Source organism: Lactuca sativa, chromosome 1, assembly GCF_002870075.4.
Source record: "Lactuca sativa cultivar Salinas chromosome 1, Lsat_Salinas_v11, whole genome shotgun sequence".
NCBI lineage: Eukaryota > Viridiplantae > Streptophyta > Magnoliopsida > Asterales > Asteraceae > Lactuca > Lactuca sativa.
Genome location: NC_056623.2, coordinates 223546932 through 223571555, shown reverse-complemented (window position 1 = coordinate 223571555; position 24624 = coordinate 223546932). Strand labels below are relative to the sequence as shown.

The window sequence follows — 24624 nt, the reverse complement described above, 5'->3', positions numbered from 1 at the left end:
TTTTGATAAAAGGTATCGCTACAAGTCCTGTCTATAACCAGAGTCTCCCGTTCGGAGAACGTGTCAAATGTGTATAGATCTATACGGGAAGTCATGATCCTGCGCCCTGACTGTTAGCTACAGTCCGTCTTTTGGGGTGACAATTGTCATAACGCTACGACGCCTGAAGAACGTCGCTACATGCATATTATGTTTAGTATGGTTATAAAACTCATCGGATATACAATTATTATGGTATTATGCTTTTATGAAAGAGTAGCTATCAAAACTATTCTTCATCTAACAAATGCGATCTTCGTATAGCTTTATTATATAAAACTATGCCACACCTTTCGAGCACGTCGGTTGCTTGAGATTTTCGGTCTTAGAGACTGCCAGTTATGTCAGGAAAATAAGGGTTTTTCCTGTATACAAACCAAACAACTAATAGGAAAATAAGGGATTTTCTCGGTACAATTACTTGCAACTTATAACACGAACATTCATATGCATTTCATACTTTTATAAGAAAATAAGGGTTTTTCTTGGAAAACACAACAATTCATATCTCAACCATTAGGGAAAATATGGGATTTTTCTGGATCTAATACATTCATTTTCAACACAACAAATCATAACTCTTTACATTTGAAACACTGCGTTTTCTGGAAAACATACACGAACTTTCGAATGGCATACATTTTCTCAAAACACTACTCATGAACTCACCAACTTAAATGTTGACACTTTTTCTTTGAAATAACTTGTATTCTCAGGGAACCGCTAAGCAGATTTGGAAATCAACTTTTGGAGATTAACGTGCTGACGTTAATTACTTCTTTTGAAAGATGTTTATGTATTTAACTTTTGAACATGTAACAGATACAATTATGTAAACATTTTGGAAACTTTAATATATATATGGTGGTGTGTACTTTCCTTTCTATGAACTGTTATGATACTGAATATGATGTCCTCCGTCCCCGAACGTTTCCGCCGTTCTGGTTTGGGGGTGTGACAACATTCGAAGTTGGGGATTCAGTTTTGCTTAAAGTCTCACCGTGGAAGAGACTTATAAGATTTAGGAAACAAGGAAAGTTGAGTCCAAGGTTTATTGCACCGTTCAAATTTCTTCAAAGAATTGGGAACCAAGCTTAAAAGCTCGAATTACCCGAAGAACTATATGGTATTCATAACACCTTCCATGTGTGTTATCTGAAAAAGTTAATTGGAGAAGTTCACGACATAATTCCAATCTCAGAGTTAAGGATGGATAAGAACAGTGTTGTAAAAATCCCGATTAGGTCCCAATTAATCTCTGATTAATCCCCAGGTGCTACTTGACCGATTAGAGAGTGCCTAACGATTAATATTTGCATACAAAATGACTGAAACAGTATAACCCGATGAAATTTTAACACTTTGAAGAAGTTATATCTCAATAGAAACTATTTGAGGTATGATTAGTGTTGTACTTATCATATTAACCTATCTTGTTATGATATTAGTTGTATTTATGAACTTTTATATGATATTAGTCATATTTAATGTTTTAAAATCTAACAAATTAGCAATTAATGGTCCCCGATTAATCCCCTGATTAATCTCCGCCTAACCGATTAATCCCTTGACCACAGTCCACCGATTAGCTGACTTCGAATGATTTTTACAACCTTGGATGAGAATAAGAGGCTAATCGAAGAGCCCGAGGCAATTGTTGTCGTAAGACTAAGAAGTTACGACGCTAGATGGTCGATTTACTACTAGCCCGTTGGAAACATTCGAATGGGCCGAATCTCACCTTGGAAACAAAGAGTGACATGATGAGTCGCTATCCACATATGTTTGCTGATGCATGATTCCGGGACGAAATCATCCAAAGAGGGAGAGAATTGTAACCCCCGTGTTTCTGGGCTAATCATTAGTATAGTGATGTAATAGTCAGGTCAACCATTGTAAGCTATTTAGAAGTAATAAAGATGAATTATTTGCGTAATACGTGAATTATCTGAATTTATGTGCTTATTACTTGTTTATAATGATATAATAAATAAAGGATAAAAATTAGCGTTAAAATAAAGTGTTAGATAAACCCAATATTGATGAAGAAAGTTGTATTGGTCGTGACAAGGATTCCGAACATATAAAGAACGCCGAAATCCGAGTTATAACGAAGAAGTTATGACCTATCGAAGTTTCACGACAAAACCGACATGACACTGTGTGACGTAAATAGTGAATTTACGATAGAAGACTTTTTGGCCTTAGTAATCTAAACCAAATAGTATACATTAAACCGAGAGCGTGCATAAAAAAAACGCCCAAATCTGACATCGTATGAGGAAGTTATGAATTTTCTAAGATTTGGCTTAACAGTGCACAACCCGAAACTCGATTTTAGGTCGAGTGGTTTTTAGCCTATGCGAACTAAATAAGAATTGAAGATCTCATTAACAGGAACTCAACAGTAAAAAGACAGACAGAAACGGAGTCCGTATGTAGAAGTTATGAATTTTACGCGGATATTTTAATAGTATAATCTCCTCATACTGTTAAATTTAAGATCGGTCGAGAATTAGCCGACGGAGTCAAAATGAAAGTTGTAGATCTTATTTTTACCTAAGCATGGATATAAATAACGTCAAAAACGAAGCTCGTATGTGAAAGTTACGAATTTTAGAATTCGGAAGTGTGTTGTGCGAAAATGGGTGACGTGGCACAATCTTGGCCATTGCTTTCTCCCCAAGTCTTGCCACCAGATTGTGGCATGTGGCACCAAGTTCAATCATATTTCACCTTATAAATAGAACCCCTCCCGCCCTCATTTTCTTCACACCTTTCCCATTCTATCTTCTCTCTACTCTCTCTCTAAACCTCCCAAAACCCCCCTAAGCCCTAGGGAACTCCCCTAGTGCTAGAAGAAAGCCCCAGAGTGCTCGACGGCTCCGAGAAGAAGAGCTTTTCGGCTCGGGAATGCTGCTACAAGCGAAGCCCGATTTTCAAGATAAACCGCTGTAAGTGATCTACGCTTATGTTATTTTTAATATAGCTTTTAATTAATTATAGTAACGTTGTTACGACCTTATAATAATTATTTTAGTTATTATTATGAGTTATATAAGTGTCGTTATAATATCTTTTTAACTACTCGCGGTATGAGGAATCTGGTTTAAAGGGCCGCATAGGGTTGTTGAATTTCAGAAGTGCTATATTCCAAAATGTTCATGCCCTCCGGTGTTTTATGTTTGGCCTCTGTCTGTACATAGTGGTTGGAAAATATTGTTTAAACGTTTATATAATAATAATAATAATAATAATAATAATAATAATAATAATAATAATAATAATAAGACTAATAATTAGTCACATAAAATATTAGACTAAAATCTAGTGGTAATAATACTAGGTTTCGTTGAAGGAAATTATTTTTAAGAAGCGAAGCGCTGTCTGAGTTCGGAATCACCACCTTTTTAGTCGACTGCATAGTCACTTTCATCTTACACAAAGATATGATGTATTTGTTGGAATAGTGTCTAAGGCTGTAACTATATCCGGTTGTGCATGGTCCTTTTGGGTTGCCTTCACTATAGCAACTTGATAGGATGATTTATTAAGAGAGAATAAATATTATTAATATATTATGGGAATAATATAATGAATAATATATTTGTTATTTGATTAATATAAGTCATAGAATTAATTAGAATTAATTTGGTGACTTAAAGAGATTAATTAAATAAAGGGGTATAAACTGTCAATTGTTTGATAGTTAAGCTTTAAACTATAAATCCATTTGGATATACTTTGGACGGATTCTAAGAGCTTTAGGAAAGCTAAAATCGTCCATATACTTATCTATGGAATGGATTTGGATAGCCTTAAGAGAAGATTATCTGATAGGGACTTATCTGTAATCCTTAAGGAGTCTACAAGTATAAATAGACCCCATGGTTGATGGAATTCGACACTTGACCTAAAAGTAAGGAACCTCTGGTCGAAATTCCTCCCCTCTCCTCTCTCCCAAATCATCCTTCTTGCTTTGGTGTTTGTAAGCCATTAGAGGAGTGACATTTGTGACTCTAGAAGCTCCAAGACCTCAAGATCAACAAGGAACTCAAAGGTATGGTTCTAGATCTGTTTCAATGTTCTTGTTTAACCTAATTAGCAATTAGAAGTCTTGGATTCAAAGCATGTTTATTAGAAAGCCTAGATCCGAGCATTAGGGTTTTGCATGCGCACATAGGAAAGTTCTTATGGCTAAAACCCATCAGTGGTATCAGAGCCTAGCTTGGTTTTCTGTAAATTGTTGCTTGATTAACTGAAACAAACCTGCAAAATTCGAATTTTTGGTTTCTGTGTCATGGACTCGGCGAGTCTCAAAGTGGACTCGGCGAGTAGGCCTGACTCGGCGAGTCCATTTGTGCACTCGGCGAGTCCAGGCGTCAGGAATGGCCAGATTCGGGATTTCTTTGTGTTTATCTTATCTTAACTTACCATAAACTAATTAGATCAACATTAATTCGTTTTTCTGATAAATATAACTATTATCTTGATCTAATTAAAGGTAATTATCAACTAATTAAATATTTAATTTCCTTATATGATAATTAATTAATTATTTTGATTATTTTGGTAATTATCTTAAAAAGAAATCTTGAATAAATCAAATATAGATAATTACGATATTAATTGTTAATTGGAATTATTTGTTATTTGATCCTCCATGTTTTAAATGTTTAAAACCTACCCTCATGTTTTGAAATTTACTTTTGTGATTAAAAGTTTTAATTTAGACAACTTAAATTTCAAACCCTAGATTTTAAAAGTTTTAAAATATAACCCTATACTAATATGATATTACTAGAATAATATATATATGTATAACTAAATGCTAGTCTTACCGTTAGTAGGCCTCATTCACGAAGCCGATCTATAAGGTGGGTATAAGGTTGCGGCCTATAAAATGGCGCTTAATGGGTGTACACTCACACCTACCGCTCGCTTGATTGGTGGAGGGTCGTTAGCCGAACGGGTAGGATAGGGCAACCTCATCCTCTCATTAAAAGTATAATAAGAAATATAAAGTAACTACACATATTTTAAAAATTTCCCAATCCTAGTTACTTTAGGAAAAGTGAATTGATGCAATCCCATGAAATTACACTTTGCACCTTGCTAAGATGTTAGTGGAGCGTGTGTGGTTTACCGGCACACTAATTGGTTCTAAGCGAAGGTGGCAAAGGGTGATTCGTTGTTTATCATAGTTCGATGGAGCGTGTGTGGTTTACCGGCACGTCGAATAGGTGATTGTTACAATGAAGGCACCATGTGAATTTGCATGGTAATTCACACCCGCTTTGTGATCCTCGGCATCCCAGTCACAAACAAGAGGGGCATATCGAGATTTAAACATGCCATTGAATAGTTTCAATGAATCTCATCCGAACCTAGGAATTCTCTCAAAAACACTTAGGACTAATAGTTTAAGTTTCGTGATGGAGAATTAGTGAATCGTCATTCACTTACCTTCAATTTATTTGCATGTTAGATTACGGCATCCCTTTTCTAGTATGTAAATGTTATTGTTGGATCCTAGCCCTAATTTTCTTATTGGGTGATAATTAGGGATTCTTATTCTAATCTATCTTTGTCCTTTTCTAATTATAGATGTCGAACGCAAACAACGCTGCTGCTAGTTCTTTCACATTGATGAGCCTTTGCCAAAAGGTCACCTTTGATGGAACGAACTTTAGCGAATGGATAAGATACATTCGCACCATTGCTCACTATGAGGACAAAGAGTATGTCCTTGATGAGAAGCTCGAGAAAATCAACACCGAAATCGCTACTCCAGCCGAAATCACCGCCTTTGAAACTCATGAGCGAGATGCAACGAAGGTACATTGCATCATGATCGCCACCATGAACTCCGAATTCCAAAAGTCCTACGAGGACATGTACCCGTACGAGATGCATCAAGACTTATTGGAGAGGTACCACCAAAACACGAGACAAGAGAGGTACGAGATTTTCACTAACATGATTTCCGCGAAGATGGGTCATGGAGAATCTCTTACCGTGCACTTGCAAAAGATGCAAAGGTATGTCGACCGCCTTCGCAAGTTAAATGTTGACTTCGGTGAGGATTTGGCGATCGACATGGTGCTTCACTCTTTGCCTCCGATGTACAATCAATTTAGGATGACCTACCACATGAACAAAGAAGAGGTCACCCTAAGCAAGCTCCAAGGTCTCTTGAGGGTTGCTGAGAGCAACTTTAAAGACAAGTCTGTTGCACCTACTCCCAATCCACCCGCTGCTCCTGTCTTGGCTATTGGACAAGGGAAGGGAAAGAAGAGGAAAGCTTCATCGAAGAACTATCGCAAGGTGAAAGCCCGAGATGGTGCCTCTTCTAGTGGGACCAAAGTTGATCCCGCCAAGCCCTGCTCTAACCCGAAGGAGGCAGAGTGTCACCACTGCCACAAGATAGGACATTGGAAGAGAAGCTGCCCGGATTACCTACAAGCAATCAAAGAAGGAAAGATCAAGCCATCTTTCGCAGGTATATATACAATCAAATCTAACGATTCTAATCATGCTATTTCTTGGGTTCTTGATACCGGTTGTGGTTATCACATTTGTTCTAATGTGCAGGGACTAAGAAAAAGTAGGGATGTGGAGCAAGGAAGGATAAATCTAATCATGGGGAACAGAAGATCGTCGCCTGTAACCAAGATTGGAGTGTATTCCTTAGTGCTTAGGAATAGTTTAGTTTTAGATTTGAACAATTGTTGCTATTCGCCAGAAATGGCAAGAAACATCATTTCATTTCATGGTTTATTTAGACAAGGATTTAGATTTTCTTTTAATAATGAGAATGGTTCTATTTTGGCTTATCTAAATGGTGTCTTTTACTTTGAAGCTATACCATGTAATGGAATATATGAAACTGTTATGATTGTTGATGACTTTGGAAATGATGTTTTGAATATTGATTCTTCCACTAGTATGGATAAAGCATCCTTGTGGCATTGTCGTCTTGGACATGTCAACAAGAAACGCATAGCCCAACTCCAAAAGGATGGAGTGTTGGAGTCATTCGACCTTAGGGAAGATGACACATGCGAGTCTTGTTTGCTTGGAAAGATGACTAAGTCGCCCTTCACAAGTACTTGTGAAAGGGGCGAGGGTCTATTGGACCTAATACATACCGATGTATGTGGACCGTTTAGATCAACCACGAAGGAAGGGAACCGCTTCTATGTGACTTTTACCGATGACTATAGTAGATATGGGTATATCTACTTAATAAAGCAAAAGTCAGACACCTTTGAAAAGTTCAAAGAGTTCAAGAATGAAGTGGAGAATCAATTGGGCAGGAAAATCAAGATGCTTCGATCCGATCGAGGAGGAGAGTACCTAAGTCTTGAATTCCACGATTATCTCAAGGAGTGTGGAATAGTTTCGCAATTGACGCCTCCTAGGACACCGCAGTTGAATGGTGTGGCAGAAAGGCGTAATCGAACCTTATTGGATATGGTTCGCTCTATGATGAGTCGTGCTTCACTACCAATCTCTTTTTGGGGGTATGCCTTAGAGACTGCTGCCCATATCCTTAACCGAGTCCCTACTAAGAAGGTTGCCAAAACACCTCACGAGATGTGGACAGGGAAAGCTCCCTCGTTGGCACATATCAAGGTTTGGGGTTGCGAGGCTTTCGTAAGACGAGATACTCACGACAAGCTTGAACCTCGAAGTGAGCGATGTATTTTCATCGGCTACCCACAGACATCCTTTGGATATCTCTTCTATAGACCGAAGGACAATGTAGTCTTCGTTGCGAGGAGAGGAGTTTTCCGAGAGCGAGAACTCATAAGCCAAGGAGACAGTGGGAGGCAAATCGAACTTGAAGAGATTCAAGAGTCGATGGATGAAGGAACCTCTACCGCTGGCACTCAACCCGAGGAGGAAACTCCGGTTGAACCAATTGACGAATCCTTACCTCTTAGACGTTCCGATAGAGTTAGAGTTCATCCCCAGTTCTATGGCTTTCATATTACTACCGAAGGGGACACGTATATTAGTGATGGTACACTAGTAAATCTTGATGAACCTAATAGCTACAAGGAAGCCATGGCAGGCCCGGAGTCTATAAAGTGGAAAGAGGCAATGGATAGCGAGATCCAATCCATGTATGATAACCAAGTTTGGAATTTGGTTGATTACGTGCCCGGACGTAAGACCGTTGGGTGCAAATGGATCTTCAAGAAGAAGACCGACGTGGATGGGAACGTACACACATATAAAGCGCGATTGGTCGCGAAGGGCTTTACTCAAACTCCCGGAGTTGACTATGATGAGACCTTCTCACCAGTTGCGAAGATTAAATCTATTAGAGTGATGTTAGCAATTGCCGCATTTCATGATTATGAGATTTGGCAAATGGATGTCAAGACTGCTTTCCTTAACGGAAAGTTGGCTGAGGATGTTTACATGGCTCAACCAGAGGGGTTTGTGGATCCGAAGCATCCGGATAGAGTGTGTAAGCTTGAGAAGTCCATTTATGGACTTAAGCAAGCATCTCGCAGATGGAATCTTTGTTTCGATGAGAAAGTCAAAGAGTTTGGATTTGTACGAAGCGAAGACGAATCTTGTGTATATGTCAAAGCCAGTGGGAGTATAGTAAGCTTCCTCGTTCTATATGTCGATGACATATTACTCATAGGAAACGACATCCCGACTCTGCAGGAGGTAAAGTCCTGGCTCGGGAAGTGTTTCGCTATGAAGGACCTCGGAGAGGCTTCTTACATTTTGGGAATAAGGATAATAAGAGAAAGAAGTAAGAGACTAATTGGACTTAGTCAGAATACTTACTTAGAGAAGGTACTAAAACGTTTTAGTATGGAAAACTCAAAGAAGGGAGAACTACCGATACAAAGTAATGCCAAATTGAGTAAGACTCAAAGTCCGAGTACCGAAGCTGAGATAGCAGAAATGAGCCGAGTACCATACGCTTCCGCAGTTGGCTCAATCATGTACGCTATGACTTGTACTCGCCCTGATGTAGCCTTTGCTTTGAGCATGGTTAGCAGATATCAAGGGAATCCTGGCAAAGCCCATTGGATAGCGGTGAAGAATATCCTTAAGTACCTTCGGAGGACGAAGGAATGGTTCTTAGTCCTCGGAGGAAGTGATGACTTGAAGGTGCGAGGGTATAGTGACGCCAGTTTTCAAACCGACAGGGACAACTACCGTTCGCAGTCGGGCTGGGTCTTTACCCTAAATGGAGGAGCAGTGACATGGAAAAGTTCCAAGCAGGAAACAGTAGCTGATTCAACGTGCGAATCAGAGTACATTGCAGCGAGCGAAGCGTCGAAGGAGGCAATATGGCTAAAGAACTTCATCGGTGATCTTGGAGTCGTACCTGCCATAAAGGAGCCAATGGAGATTTTCTGTGATAACGAAGGTGCGGTTGCCTTAACCAAGGAACCGAGGGATCATGGTAGATCAAGACATATCGACAGAAAGTATCACTTCATTAGACATCGTGTAGAAGAAGGACAACTCATAGTTAAGAGGATATCATCAGAAGATAACCCAGCAGATCCGCTTACGAAGGGACTGAGTAGGGTTAAGCACTTGCAGCATGCTAGGAGTATTGGGCTGAAGGATGATATTAGCATAGATTAGATAGTATTAGAAACGTGTAATAGATAAATGTAATTGACATTTGATGATTAAATAAAGGAGTTTTATTTATGAGTAATGTTACTATCTTATGTTAATTGTTTAGCTATTGTTTCACTTTGCATGTTTTGACTTCCAGAATAATTGAGGTTATTAGGAATAATCGAATTATTCAAATGGTCCACAATCGTTCATATGTTGGAAGTAGATATGAAAGAAGATTGTCGTGAATTGGTGTGTAGAATGTCTAAATGATGTTAGACATAGCAAAGGATTGCTGCAACGTCCATGAGTGCTTATGAACTAGTTTTGAGCATTGGAATAAACCCGCGCTTGCTGGAATCACCTTATGGAATAAGATATAAAAGGTGATCGCAAGACGATAATATCATATAGTCTTAAAACCTAGATATATGGTTTATTATTTGTTAATTGATTGTACATTGATAATACGAAAAACGCATCAGTAACTTGATGTTATAAAACGTATTGTTGTGTATAGTTGGTAAATGAATAAGTAAATGCATATAAGTCGAAGTTTATCTGTAACTTTTATCTAAGAAGGTAAAAGCGATATCTCGGCCGCTCGATGATTTGATTTGACTTATGTGCCGGGCCCGGTCAGAACTGAATTGATGTGTTCGATTAAGTTCTATGTCAAATAAATCAGAGATCGAGAAACCTAAATGCTTGACTAACCATTCCATAGGATTGTCAGCATGATATCTAACAGAGGACTGTACGTTCCCTTATCTAAAGGACAAGATTGATTAGATCAGAGTTGACAGCGTCTTTGAGAGCTACGATTGCATACCGAATTGTACTTGTATAGTTACTAGACTTATCCAAGTGGGAGACTGTTGGAATAGTGTCTAAGGCTGTAACTATATCCGGTTGTGCATGGTCCTTTTGGGTTGCCTTCACTATAGCAACTTGATAGGATGATTTATTAAGAGAGAATAAATATTATTAATATATTATGGGAATAATATAATGAATAATATATTTGTTATTTGATTAATATAAGTCATAGAATTAATTAGAATTAATTTGGTGACTTAAAGAGATTAATTAAATAAAGGGGTATAAACTGTCAATTGTTTGATAGTTAAGCTTTAAACTATAAATCCATTTGGATATACTTTGGACGGATTCTAAGAGCTTTAGGAAAGCTAAAATCGTCCATATACTTATCTATGGAATGGATTTGGATAGCCTTAAGAGAAGATTATCTGATAGGGACTTATCTGTAATCCTTAAGGAGTCTACAAGTATAAATAGACCCCATGGCTGATGGAATTCGACACTTGACCTAAAAGTAAGGAACCTCTGGTCGAAATTCCTCCCCTCTCCTCTCTCCCAAATCATCCTTCTTGCTTTGGTGTTTGTAAGCCATTAGAGGAGTGACATTTGTGACTCTAGAAGCTCCAAGACCTCAAGATCAACAAGGAACTCAAAGGTATGGTTCTAGATCTGTTTCAATGTTCTTGTTTAACCTAATTAGCAATTAGAAGTCTTGGATTCAAAGCATGTTTATTAGAAAGCCTAGATCCGAGCATTAGGGTTTTGCATGCGCACATAGGAAAGTTCTTATGGCTAAAACCCATCAGTATTTTATATAAATTATGTGCTATCCGTGCATATTATCTTTATACTTGCTATTTATGTTGGATGAACGATTTTTATACATGTTTTAAATGATTTAAACTGTATATGTGTTTTATATCTATAAAAATATTGGCGTAAAACATGGGTAGATGTAATAGACGATGTGTGATAAAATGATGAGAGGCCTCAATGTTGTTGTTGTTGATTCTGTCATCTAGCGGAGTATGGATGACGACCACAAACTCTTCTTGACAGTCCAGTGGAACACTAGCAGAGTCGCAACCTATAGGTGTTTGTGAACGATGTGTTCATCGGTGTACTCCATCCCCTCATGGTTGCCTTAAGGACATTTATTACTGAGGACTCCCCTTAGCATTGACGTCCATCCCGATGATGATCCTTAGGCCAGGTCCCTTATGATAGGTGTTTAGGGACGTAAAGTGAGGATAACAGGAACAGGTTATCGGGTTATTGTTGGTTGATGAAATTAAATAACTTATTTATTGTGGGTTGAAAACCCTATGTGCTCACCAGGCTCCCAAACCTGACCCACTCATTTTCATGTATTACAGGTAGTGGCGTTCGAGCATAGATGTGATGTTTTGGATGAGGGATTATGGATATAGGCCTGTAGATATGAATAAATGTAGTAAGGCTTATATTGTACTGTTTATGCTTTTGATCTATATCAAACATGACATCCCGAGGTTTTTTAATGAAATACATTTCTATGGAAATGCTTTGATAAATCTTTATCATATTTTATTTTGGGAACAAATTCCGCAACACTTTTTTTTAAAATGTTACTCTGATTTTTAAACAAAGCATAAACAAAATTGGTCTTTTCTGGCCGTAGAAATAGGGATGTCACATATTTCAAGCAAGGAGCAAGAGGAGGCTGTTAGATCTGTTGTTATTCATTCAAGAGCTTCTGTAAAAGGTATAAAGTTTATACATTTCTCATTAGTTTGGTTAGATCTCATATTATTGGAGTTTAGGGTTTCTTTTCCATCTAATATTGGGACTTTGAGTGTATTAAGCACATATAGAGAATTGGACATCAGATCAGGACCTTGTGAGGTCCGTAGAGTCCAAAGTACCTGCTTTATTCATCCATAATAGAGTGAAAAACCCTTAATAGAGCATGTTAACGGCATTTCAAGCCCTAAGTGCCATGCATGAACGTAAAGCTCATGGCTTTACGTGATAAACGAGCCTTGAGAGCTTAGATCTAGAGTATGAGAGGGTTTTCTGCCTTGAAATCATGTGATTTCGACATGGGTCTGAATGGACTCGCCGAGTCGATGAGCCGATTCGATGAGCCGAGTCGATGAGTTAGTTAGGGTTTGTCCCGATAAGCTGGCCATGCTATAGCTTGATGAGTTAGGGGTTTACTCGAAGAGCTGGACCTTCACGAGACTTCTGAGGAACGACTAGACTCGATGAGTCAGATGAGTGTACTCGGTGAGTTAGGTCAAACCTAGACTGTTGACTCGAGTTTGACTTAGGTTGACTTTAGGGTTTGGTCAACATGAGTAATGGACACCTTGGAGGGGGAAAATGGTCTTTTACCCATTCCAAGAGTTAGAGAGAAAGAGAGAACAACATTCGATGTATTTGTGTATGAGTAGAGTATTAATTAGGGATAATTATCCTTTGTGTTAGGCAGAGGCTAGTTCGAGATTTCCGAGTACGAGACTTTTACTTGCTAGCTTACGAGGCGAGTCTTCTCACTATACTTACCGTGAGTAGTATCTTTGTGTGACTGAGATGTTTATTGTGCTTCCCTATGTATCTTAATATTTTGCATTTTGTTTTTGTGATTTATGCTGCGTATTATTATTACGAGCTTATTGAGTTGGGGCCGGAGGGTCCCACTGAGACACATTGACCGGATGCTCTAATTAAATTATAGCCTATAGTGGCTAATGAAATGTGTGTGGTATTTTGGGGAACTCACTAAGCTTCATGCTTACTGTGTTAAGTGTTATGTGTTTCAGGTACTTCTCAGGATCACGGGAAGGCACCGACTTGATTGTACACACATCAGAGATTGAGTTATGATTGAGAGAATCCTGGAGTTTTGATATATACAGTTTTTTGATATGAGATTTGATGATTTTGACATTGTGACATGTTGTGATTTAATTATTGAGATAAATGTGTTTTTAAATTGAAAATTTTGGTTTGAAAATTTACGTTGTTACAACTACTATGTAGCCCAGGCCATCCCTCCAATTTTCCCGTCAAATGTAAATTTCTTTTTTTTTCGAAAATCCGTCAAAAATCCATTGGAAATCCGTTAGCAATCTATCACAAAGTCCGATAATTATAAGTTTAATGTAAATTCACCGGTTTAGTGACAATTTTGTGACGGAAACTTCCGTCGGAAACAAATTTTTTTTCTAGTTGTGCAACCCCAAAAGAATTTATGCAACCCCTAATTTTTCTTTCTGGATCCACCACGTTAAGACATTATTTGAGGACATGATGTTTTTGCTAATTATGATTAACCATTCGCTATGTTAAATGATCAATATAATTTAATAGGTTGAAGTTTTGAACTTAACCCTTTTATATTTACTGTGAGTATTTATTAAAACAATGTATTGTATTGTATTGAATTATTTAAATATTAATGTTAAAAGATAATATTTAGTAAATATTAAATGTCTAGCGAGAATATTTATTAAACTATTTTACATTAAAATACGACGTTTTAAAAAATATTATTTATTAAACTATTTTACATTAAAATACGACGTTTTAAAAAATATTAGTAAAACAAAGGGATTTTATAGAACATTTGAAATAAACAAGGACAAATTAGTTGAATTAATAAAAAAGTCATAAAAAAAGTTTACCATTGAAAAACTTTTTAATTAGATGTAAATACTAATCGGATGATTAGATGATTGTTGGATTAAGGGTCCATAATCATTAAATAACCGGTAGTATATTTTTGAAAATTATAGGGTCATTTTGGTTGCCATCATAATCCAATTAAGTAAAAAGTAATTAAAAGGAAATAAATTGTTAATTTAATATAAATTAATAAATTAAATAGAAATTATTTTGGAATTAATTAAATAGTTTGAATATTAATTAACTCATTGATAATTAATTAGAGTATTCCAAAACCTCATAGAACAAATAGTGAATCGATTTCAATGATTGATAAAAATATATGGACTAATTCAGATAAAGATATGGATTATCTTTGAAAATTTGAATTAATATGGAGACTATAAATAGACAGCTATAGGTCAGACCCTAGTCATCCTTTTCACCTCTCCAAATCCGTTCATCCCCCCCCCCCCCCCCCCCCCCCCCCCCCCCATCTATGAAATAACCCTCATTGGGTTATTGAGATTTTTGAACCTCTCTCCTAAAGGTCCTCATGCTAGTTCGCGTTTTGCATGTGATTCCATTAGAGGTATTCCTGCTTTGGATCATTTTCATCTTTTGTAATTGTAGGTGCACAAGATCTCAATCCACAAGCCCAAGAAGTTACATAGGTTAGTATTTTCTTATTTAAAGTGGATTGCTATTATAGTAAAATCCTATCTCCTTATGTTGCATGTAAACATAGGGTTTTAATTGTTTTCCCTTGGGTAAGCTAGTGTGTATAAAATACCTTAATTCCTAATAATGGTATTAGATGCATTAGTTTTTAAGTAACATGCATTGTTGAATAAAAAAACAAAAAAAAAAATATTTGTAAGACGCGATGCGCCCCATCTTAATTTTGCTAATTTAATACCGAATTTAAAAAATTAATTTAAAAATAAGTTAAATGTAAATATTTAAATTAAGTTTGAAATTTCAAATATTATTTAATATTGGTTAAATTTGAATATTTAAAATAAATTTAAATTGATAAGTCTCTTAGTTTTAAATATTATTGTAACTAGATAGGAAACCCCGCTTCGCGAGGGTTAAATTTGCCACTAATGTCAAAGAACACTGACAGGATCCTCAATATATCGTTGGCGATTTGATGACCATTGCTGATATTGGTATTGAAATGTAAGTATATATTGTTATTATGGGTAACAAATATAGTTACAAAAAATTGAATTTGGATAAATTGTATAAGAATTAAAAGTCTAATCCTAAGTTACAAAAGCAATAATACAATCAGTGATCCTGAAATGACCAGTTTACCTAATTTGTCATCTCTACGATTTCCCATAACTTGAAGTAGCAAATGGGGTTTTGTCATAAACCTCATGCTGCAAAAAGTAAAGTATCATGATAAAAAATAGATAGATGTAATTAAAAAAAGTGGTGAAAGTTAGAATAATATAAAAATATGATTAATCTTAACCTGTGATAATTGTTTAATCTTACAACAATAAAGGAGAGATAGGTCTTTGTGCCAAAAGTAGGGAATGGTGTATTGTGCCAAACAGGTCGACTTGTGTTGGATCCTAAATACATGAAGAGACAAATGGTTGATCATAGTCAACGATAAATAAAAAAGAGCATAAATTTCAAATGAGAAAGCCAAAGAATTTAATTCTTGTTTTAAAATGTTAGGATAGTATATGCCTTATACATATCTTACAAGTTTTTTTTATCAACATTAATAGAAAATATGGAGGATTTCATATTTTACCTTTGTTGGTTGAGGATAATCTGAAAAAAAAAACACATAAACAACTGAAAATAAAATAACAATAAGTTACATTATCATTAATATTGTAAAAAGTAAAAACGTACCTATAAGGGACTACATAAGGAGTTGTTATGAGACACTCGGCATTATAGCAGTGTACTTTCAAAACTCTTATCTAATTGTAGCAATGTTATCCAAGCGATTTTCGCTACTGTAAATGGTAAGACTTTTAGAAATATTGAAATAGAAATTGAGTTATTAGTGATACCACATCATCTATTTATAGGGTTATTTTGGTCTGAACTTGTATTTGCTGTCTGACCATGATTCCGAAACTCAATTTGATACTATAGCCACTTTTACCCGGAAAAGAAAATAGCACAACATTGCATAAGAGTAGAGGAATGTTTTTTCAAACATGTATGTATAAAATAAACAAAAGTTCGAAGAAAATGTCATGTATCAGCGTCTATATTAGAACTCATTTAATAATGTATAAATAAGATTACAAAATATACTCTTGTTTGGCTCTGTTATAGCTATTGAACAAAAGGGTATATAAGTCAAAAAAAAAATGGATGTTACCCCTTTAGTGTCATTCTTTTTCTTCTCATGATATATGTGGGCATTACCGAAAATAAGATTCAATCCTGACAGATTGATGATTATGAGGTTCAGAAAAAAAACAAAATGTTATACATAAAAGTAATATGGATGTATGTGCATTTTTTAAGGTTAAAACTTAATCCACTTATATCAATTGTACATACTTTATAAAAAAATGACAAAAAAATCCTTCTGAATAATCAAATAATTGATTGTTTTGGTTAAGATGTTCCTAAAAAAATCACCAACATGTTACAAAAAGACATAGTTTTAGATATTTGTGGTTTTATTTATTTATTTATCATATTGTAGCATATAAAAGTAGCAGCAACTGTGAAGTTAAAACATAACACATAGATTTTTTTGAATGAGTGGACAACAAATACATGTCCAAGAAGTATTTCAATAAGAAGTTTGAAACCACTTCAGATTTTTTGAAAGCTAGAAAAGAAATAGATGAAATCGGAAGTTTGAAAGCGACAACGCTTTGAAATCCTTCACATGGTCTGAAACCATAATCTGACACTCTCTAATTTGTGGAACCTTGACTGCAATGTGTTAGGGCTGAACTGAACACATCAAAGTGGATAAAGAAAAGTTAATTGATTGTTTTCTAAATTTTTTGTTGAAGGAATAATGCACAAATATGTGCTTATAACTTCATAATCAAGTAGACAGTAAAAACAAAAGGAAAATCAATAGAAGATCACAGGAAATACCTAAAGATATATGTTATCCAAAATAACAGTGACATCTTGGTAGTAAGATACAAAAGTCGTATGATGTTGAACATCTGGAGAGGTGTTGGTTAAACATCTGTGGAGAGGTGTTGGTTAAACATCTGGTACTCAACCGCTCATTGTGAAGCAGCAGTCCTCCTGGAATAATAAAAACAAATTGTTACGGATTTATTATAAAACCAAATCAAATATGTATGTATGTATGGATAATTTTCATACCTCTTCCATGTTTATTTAGAAAGGCTTCAAAAAATATTCACACATCTGTGGGGATATTCTTCCTACTTTCTCTTTAACCTACTCAAATCAAATCATTCAATTTTGTTATAACCAACACACACTTGTAACATAAATACAACATTCAATACGTCGGTGGAAGTATAAAACTATTAATTCTAAGATTCCAATAATAATAAAAACCCAAATCAATTTCCAAAAACCTTTAGACTTGCATTTAAGGAATGAAAGTTAGAGTTGAGAAAATGCCAACACCAGTGAGAAGAAAGAAGCTGAAAGTAAAGAATATCACCACATGTGAAAATAAGAAGCCGGATTGAATCTTTTCCAAGCACTAAAATTTCAGTTTAATAAATCGTTAATTAGATAAATAATTGAGTTTAAGGGTCTAATAAACGTAAAAAGAATTGATTTTGTTCTAGGTTAGATGACTTACTTCCACCATAAGGGCCTCCAATAACGATGACAGGAGAATTATGTGAATGTAAGTTTTTGTTGACATGTTCATGTACTTCTGCATAATCTGCCAATGCTTGAGCTGAATTGAAATACCAATACAAATTCTTGTTTTTTTACCGATTCTGCCATTGACCACACTGGAATCGATTTTCCATTAAACTGATGCTGTAATAGAAAGAAAAGAAACAAAAAGTATGATACGTTGTAATTTCTCGCTTTTAGGTAATAAATCCTAAATACATACCTTTATACACACAATAAGATCCCTGAAACGTGGGGCGTTTTCAGGAAGAAATCCGGGGATGTTGATGTCACCATCTATGGGTCCTTCGGCTCCAATATAAGCAAAAACCGGTTCATTGTTATGTGCAACGCCCCACCATTTAGATTTGATAACATAGCGTTGTGGGAAAGTGGTGTAACTTTCTGGCTTGTAAAGCTTGGAAGCAGGTGATTACTTGTATGTCTTCCTCTGTCAACAAAAGACTTAGATGGAGGATGGGTGAGCATCCGTATACTGAAGAATGGAAAACAAAAAAAAACAAAAAAAGCCCTAATTTCCAACTTGAATTTTCATGGTGGTTCGACGCCTTCTTCTCAGCGAGGGTGAGTAGAAACTTAAAAATAGTTGACGCTATGAGGGTAAAAGATTTTAACGAAAGGAATCGAAAAGAGTAGACGACAATGGAAGGAGCAGATGACGATGAGCAGAGAGTACGGAAGAAGATGAAAAGCTATTGATGTAGGTCCTTCTCAAATCTAAAGGAGACGTAAAATCGAGAATTGTGGTGGCGGTGGGAAACATGCGAGGTGTAGAAGATGGATTCGAGTGAAAGATAGAAGTTCGGGTGGAAGATAGATAAAAGCAGTCGGTAATGAAGAATTACCGGTGGAACCATCATATCGGCAAAAACGCCAGCAATCCAAAAGTGATTGGGTGAGAAAACGGTGAAGACAACATGCAGCAAACACGTAGCAACAAAAATCGATCAAATGGCAGAAACTGTCCAAAAAACAAAGACGGAAAAAGAAAGACAAAAGTAGACGTGTATAAATAAAGGAAGGACCATTTTTGCCCTATCCTTAGCAAATTTATTGTAGCTAACGACGGAGAAATTTAATATATAGTATAATTGGATTTAAAATTTAAATATTCAAGATTTTTAACTATTATTTAAATTAAAATTAAATCTAAATGTTTAATATTATTTAATAGAGAATTAAATTTGAATAATTAATAAGACATAAATTTAATAGTTATAAAACTATTTTATATATATATATATATATATATATATATATATATATATATATATATATATATATATATATATATGACTACTGTACGTATAACACAAATTAAAACCTGTGCCCTCGCATGTTTAATTAAAACATTATTAGTCGAACTATGCATAAGTCCACCGGCATAAGGGAGGTGTAACGCTCCAAATTTCCAATTAAAAATTTACGTGTTTATTCAAATCACAACTACAAAAATATTAGATAAGACCATTTAATCTTAAAACATTTATCAAAGTATCGTCAAATGTTATCATGTACACAAATCTCCCATTGATGCGATGCAATTGAGCGGGGCCCTCCTTTAATATAAGAAAACTTGAAACATTTAAACCACAAATCGTAAGCATAAAACTTAGTGAGTTCCCCAAAATACCACAAACAGTACAACACAAATAAACAATTATGGATTATCCACAACCCTGGAGACTACTCGAAGTCTCAATGGGCAAACAACACGCCTTGTGAGTTATCAACAACCCTAGAGACTACTCGAAGTCTCAACACACACAATATCATATATCACAGTAACAACATTAAGACCTATCTGGTCAGGGCGTATATACTACCACACATGCAAGCATACAAGAGTCACAAGGACAACAAGCATCATATATATATATATATATATATATATATATATATATATATATATATATATATATATATATATATATATATATATAATTTTGTGGGTAGACATTCATGCCTTTGACCCATGAGCAAAGTGAGAAGACTTACCTTAATCGAAGAACTCTGAAACACTACGATACGATCTCTTTTATACACTGCTTGCACCCGTGAATCCACTAACACCAGAACCAGATGAAATCTTAATTAATAGCCCAAAATCCTCAACTTTGACCAAAGGTCAAACTTGTTCAAAAAGTCAACGGTCAATGGAAGTTAAAGTCAACAAGTCAAGAAGTCAAACTCCTGGCTGGGTATGCCCAGCGTACTCAGCTCGTATGCATGACGTACTCACCATCCAGAAACAGGACTCCACACGAGTATGCACAATGTACTCAAAAGGTACGCCTAACGTACTGTTGGGTTTTCTATACATCAAATACACTCTAAAATAGGTAGCGGAAAAATCAAAACTATGATATACCTGTTGGGTTTTGAGCAATCTAACACTTCCTAAGTGTGCATGCAACCCTAATAAACCTTGGATCTATGTTTGTCTAAATACATGCAAAATAATAATTTTCCAAGGTTTATAACCTATCTAACATGGCATGGGGAACATTTCAACATAAAAGAGTTAGAAGAGATTACATACCTTTTGTTGTGTTGGGTTCTTAGGAGTTTGAGGGCCAAGCACCAATAGTGTGAATGCCTCAAATGGAATCACAAACACCACAAACTCTTGGAAAACTTTGAGAGAGTATACACACTCTTGTATTTTCGGCCACACACATGCACACACACACTAGAACACTAGCTTTCTCTTAGGCTATCTTAGGCTACCTTTTCATGCTCTATAAGCATGCTTATATAGTATGCATGGTTAGGGTGAAACCCTAATAACCCATGTCTTTTCCTATTCAAAGGATCCATGGGTTAAAAGCTCCATGGATCATCCATGGACTTCCACATAAGCCTAGCCCATTAACAAATGAGTATTAGCCCACACTATATAAAACAAATAGCCCATAATTTAATTAGTATTCCTTTTAATCTCTAAATTAATCCATAATTAATTTAAGACTAAAACTAATTAAATAACGTAACTTCATATTAATATATTATAACTCATAATATATTAATAAACATATGTGTATAACTCTCATAAAATTATCCATAATAGTTTGGATGAGATGCAACCCAAATGGACCATGCCGGTCGGGTCAAGTATATACCAAATAAGTTATGGACTTAGACACCTTATCCAACAGACTCCCACTTGGATAAGTCTAATAACTATATTTGCCTATAACTTCAGGAACCAACCAACAATCGTAGCTCTCGAAAACTCCCTCGAACAATGAAGACTCTGTCGAACTATGAAGCGCCATTTTAGATAAGTGATCACATAATCCTCTGTTCTCATGATATCAGCCGGACAAACACATGGAACTATGTCTTGCTTATTGTCTAGCAGTTGTTTCTCGATTATCCGATTTGTTTGACGAAGAACTTCACTGAACACATCGGTTTAGTTCTGACCAGGCCTGGTATATGGGTCAACACAAAATCATCGAGGGGCCCGGATATCGCTTCTATTTCTAGAAGGAACAGATAAACTTCGACTGATATGCTTGTTCTACTACTTATTGAATTGTACACAAAGGCACGTTTTATAACATCAAGTTACTGATGCGTTTACGTGCAATCAATGCACAACCAACTCATAGGTAACAACTCATATCTCTAGGTTTAAAGATTTATATGATGTTATCGTCTCACGATCACTCGAGATAAATTCCATGAAGTGATACAAGTGAGCGTGGGTTTATACCAATACTCATAACTTATGAGTACTCATGAATGTTGCAGCAACCATTGCCATGCCTAAGCACCTTTAAGGCATCTACAAACCCAATTCATGACAATCTTGATTCATACCTACTTCCGACGTATGATCGATTGTGGAGGTTTGAACAAATTAATTATTCTGGAAGTCAAAACATGCAAAACTGAAACAATAGTAAATAATTGACAATGATAGTAACACTTTACTCATAAATAAATCACAAATTTTATTCATCATCAAACGTCGATTACATTTTACAAGTTTCAGGAAAACTATCTAATCTGTAAAACTAATATCGTCCCTCAGCCCGATGCGTCTCGCATGCTGAAAATGCTTAACCCTCGTCAGTCCCTTCGTAAGGGGATCTGCAGGATTCTCATCTGACGATATCCTCCTTGTCACAAGGAGTCCTTCTTCAATCTTGTGCCTTATGAAGTGATATTTTCTGTCAATGTGTCGGGATCTGCCATGATCTCTTGGTTCCTTGGCTAAGATAACCGCAGCATTGTTGTCACAGAAAATCTCTATAGGTTCCTTAATAGCTGGTACAACTCCAAGGTCTCCGATGAAGTTCTTTAGCCATATCGCCTCCTTCGCTGCTTCACTCGCTGCTATATACTCTGATTCACAAGTCGAATCAGCCACCGTCTCCTGCTTGGAACTCTTCCAAGAAATTGCCCCTCCATTTAAGGTAAAGATCCAGCCCGACTGAGAGCGGAAATTATCCCTATCAGTCTGAAAACCAGCATCACTATACCCTAATATTCTCAAGTCATCACTGCCACCAAGGGTAAGGACCCAATCCTTAGTCCTCCGCAGGTACTTGAGAATGTTCTTTACCGCGGTCCAATGAGCCTTGCCAGGGTTCCCCTGATACCTGCTGATCATGCTCAAAGCAAATGCCACATCAGGACGGGTACAAGTCATAGCATACATGATCGAGCCAACTGCGGAAGCATATGGTAATTGGCTCATCTCAGCTATCTCAGCCTCTGTACTCGGACTCTGAGTCTTACTCAGTTTGGTATTGCTTTGGATCGGTAAATCTCCTTTCTTGGAATTCTCCATGTTGAACCTTTTCAACACCTTATCCAAGTAGATACTCTGACTAAGTCCAATTAGTCTTCTACTCCTTTCTCTTAATATCCTTATCCCTAGGATATAGGTAGCCTCCCCTAGGTCCTTCATAGCAAAGCACTTCCCAAGCCAGGACTTAACCTCCTGCAAGGTTGGGATGTCATTTCCTATGAGTAGTATGTCATCCACATACAGTACCAAGAAGCTAACTATACTCCCACTAGCTCTGACATACACGCAAGACTCATCTTCGCTTCTCAAGAAGCCAAACTCTTTTACCTTCTCATCAAAACAAAGATTCCAGTTACGAGATGCTTGTTTTAATCCATAAATGGATTTCTTAAGCTTGCATACTCTATTAGGGTACTCTGCATTGACAAAACCCTCTGGCTGATTCATGTACACATCCTCAGCCAACTTTCCATTAAGGAAAGCGGTTTTGACATCCATTTGCCATATTTCATAATCATGAAATGCTGCAATGGCTAACATAACCCTAATAGACTTAATCTTGGCCACCGGCGGGAAGGTTTCATCATAATCAATACCTTGAGTTTGAGTAAAACCCTTCGCAACCAGTCGAGCCTTATAAGTATGCACTTTTCCTTCCATGTCGGTCTTCTTTTTGAAGATCCATTTGCACCCGACTGTTTTACGGCCTGGTACATTGTCGACCAAGTTCCAAACTTGATTGTCATACATGGACTGTATCTCGCTGTCCATAGCCTCCTTCCATTTAGCAGACTCCGGGCCTGCCATGGCTTCCTTAACACTGCTAGGTTCATCCAAATTTACTAGTGTACTATCACTAATAAACGTATCACCTTCCGTAGTAATATGAAAACCATAATAAAACGAAGGTGTGTTCCTAACCCGTGTGGAACGTCTCGGAGGTACAGACTCGTCAGCTGGATCAACAGGAGTTTCTTCCTCAGGTTGATTGCTAGTGTCTGAGGTTCCTTCACCAATTGACTCTTGAATTTCTTCAAGATCAATGTGCCTCCCACTGTCTCCTTGGCTTATAAATTCTTTCTCGCGAAAGATCCCTCTTTGTGCTACAAAAACCACATTCTCACTGGGTCTGTAGAAAAGGTAACCGAAGGATTTCTGTGGGTAGCCGATGAAAATACACCTTTCACTTCGGGGTTCAAGCTTATCATGAGTTTCACGCCTCACGAAGGCTTCGCAACCCCAAATTTTGATGTGGTCCAAATTGGGAACCTTCCCAGTCCACATATCATGAGGTGTTTTGGTAACCTTCTTTGTAGGGACTAGATTAAGGATATGGGCGGCAGTCTCTAAGGCATACCCCCAAAAAGAGATTGGTAACGAAACTCGACTCATCATAGAGCGAACCATGTCCAACAAGGTACGATTACGCCTCTCAGCTACACCATTCAGCTGTGGTGTCCTGGGAGGAGTCAATTGTGAGACAATCCCACACTCCTTAAGATAGTCAAGGAACTCGGTACTAAGATACTCACCACCTCGATCGGATCGAAGCATCTTAATGTTCCTGCCCAATTGATTTTCTACTTCCTGTTTGAATTCCTTAAACCTTTCAAAGGTTTCGGACTTGTGTTTGATCAAGTAGACATACCCATATCTACTATAATCATCAATAAAAGTCACATAATACCGATTAGCGTCCCTTGTGGCGGTTTTGAATGGCCCACATACATCAGTATGTATTAGGTCCAACAAACCTTCACCCCTCTCACAAGTTCCAGTGAAGGGTGATTTTGTCATTTTTCCAAGTAGACAAGATTCACAACTATCATCTGATTTGAGGTCAAATGATTCCAAGACTCCACTCTTTTGGAGTAGGTCTA

The 24624-nt window shown here is 36.6% G+C and overlaps 1 long non-coding RNA gene across 1 annotated transcript; it reads right to left on the bottom strand.

Moving 5' to 3' along the window:
• Positions 1-15308: 15308 nt before the first annotated feature.
• LOC111876946 (uncharacterized) lies at positions 15309-17729 on the bottom strand. The gene is made up of 3 exons (XR_008229467.1): positions 17461-17729; positions 15896-17379; positions 15309-15707 (listed from the first exon to the last, which is right to left on the bottom strand). It is a non-coding gene; the product is annotated as an uncharacterized LOC111876946 (long non-coding RNA).
• Between the last annotated feature and the right edge of the window lie 6895 nt (positions 17730-24624).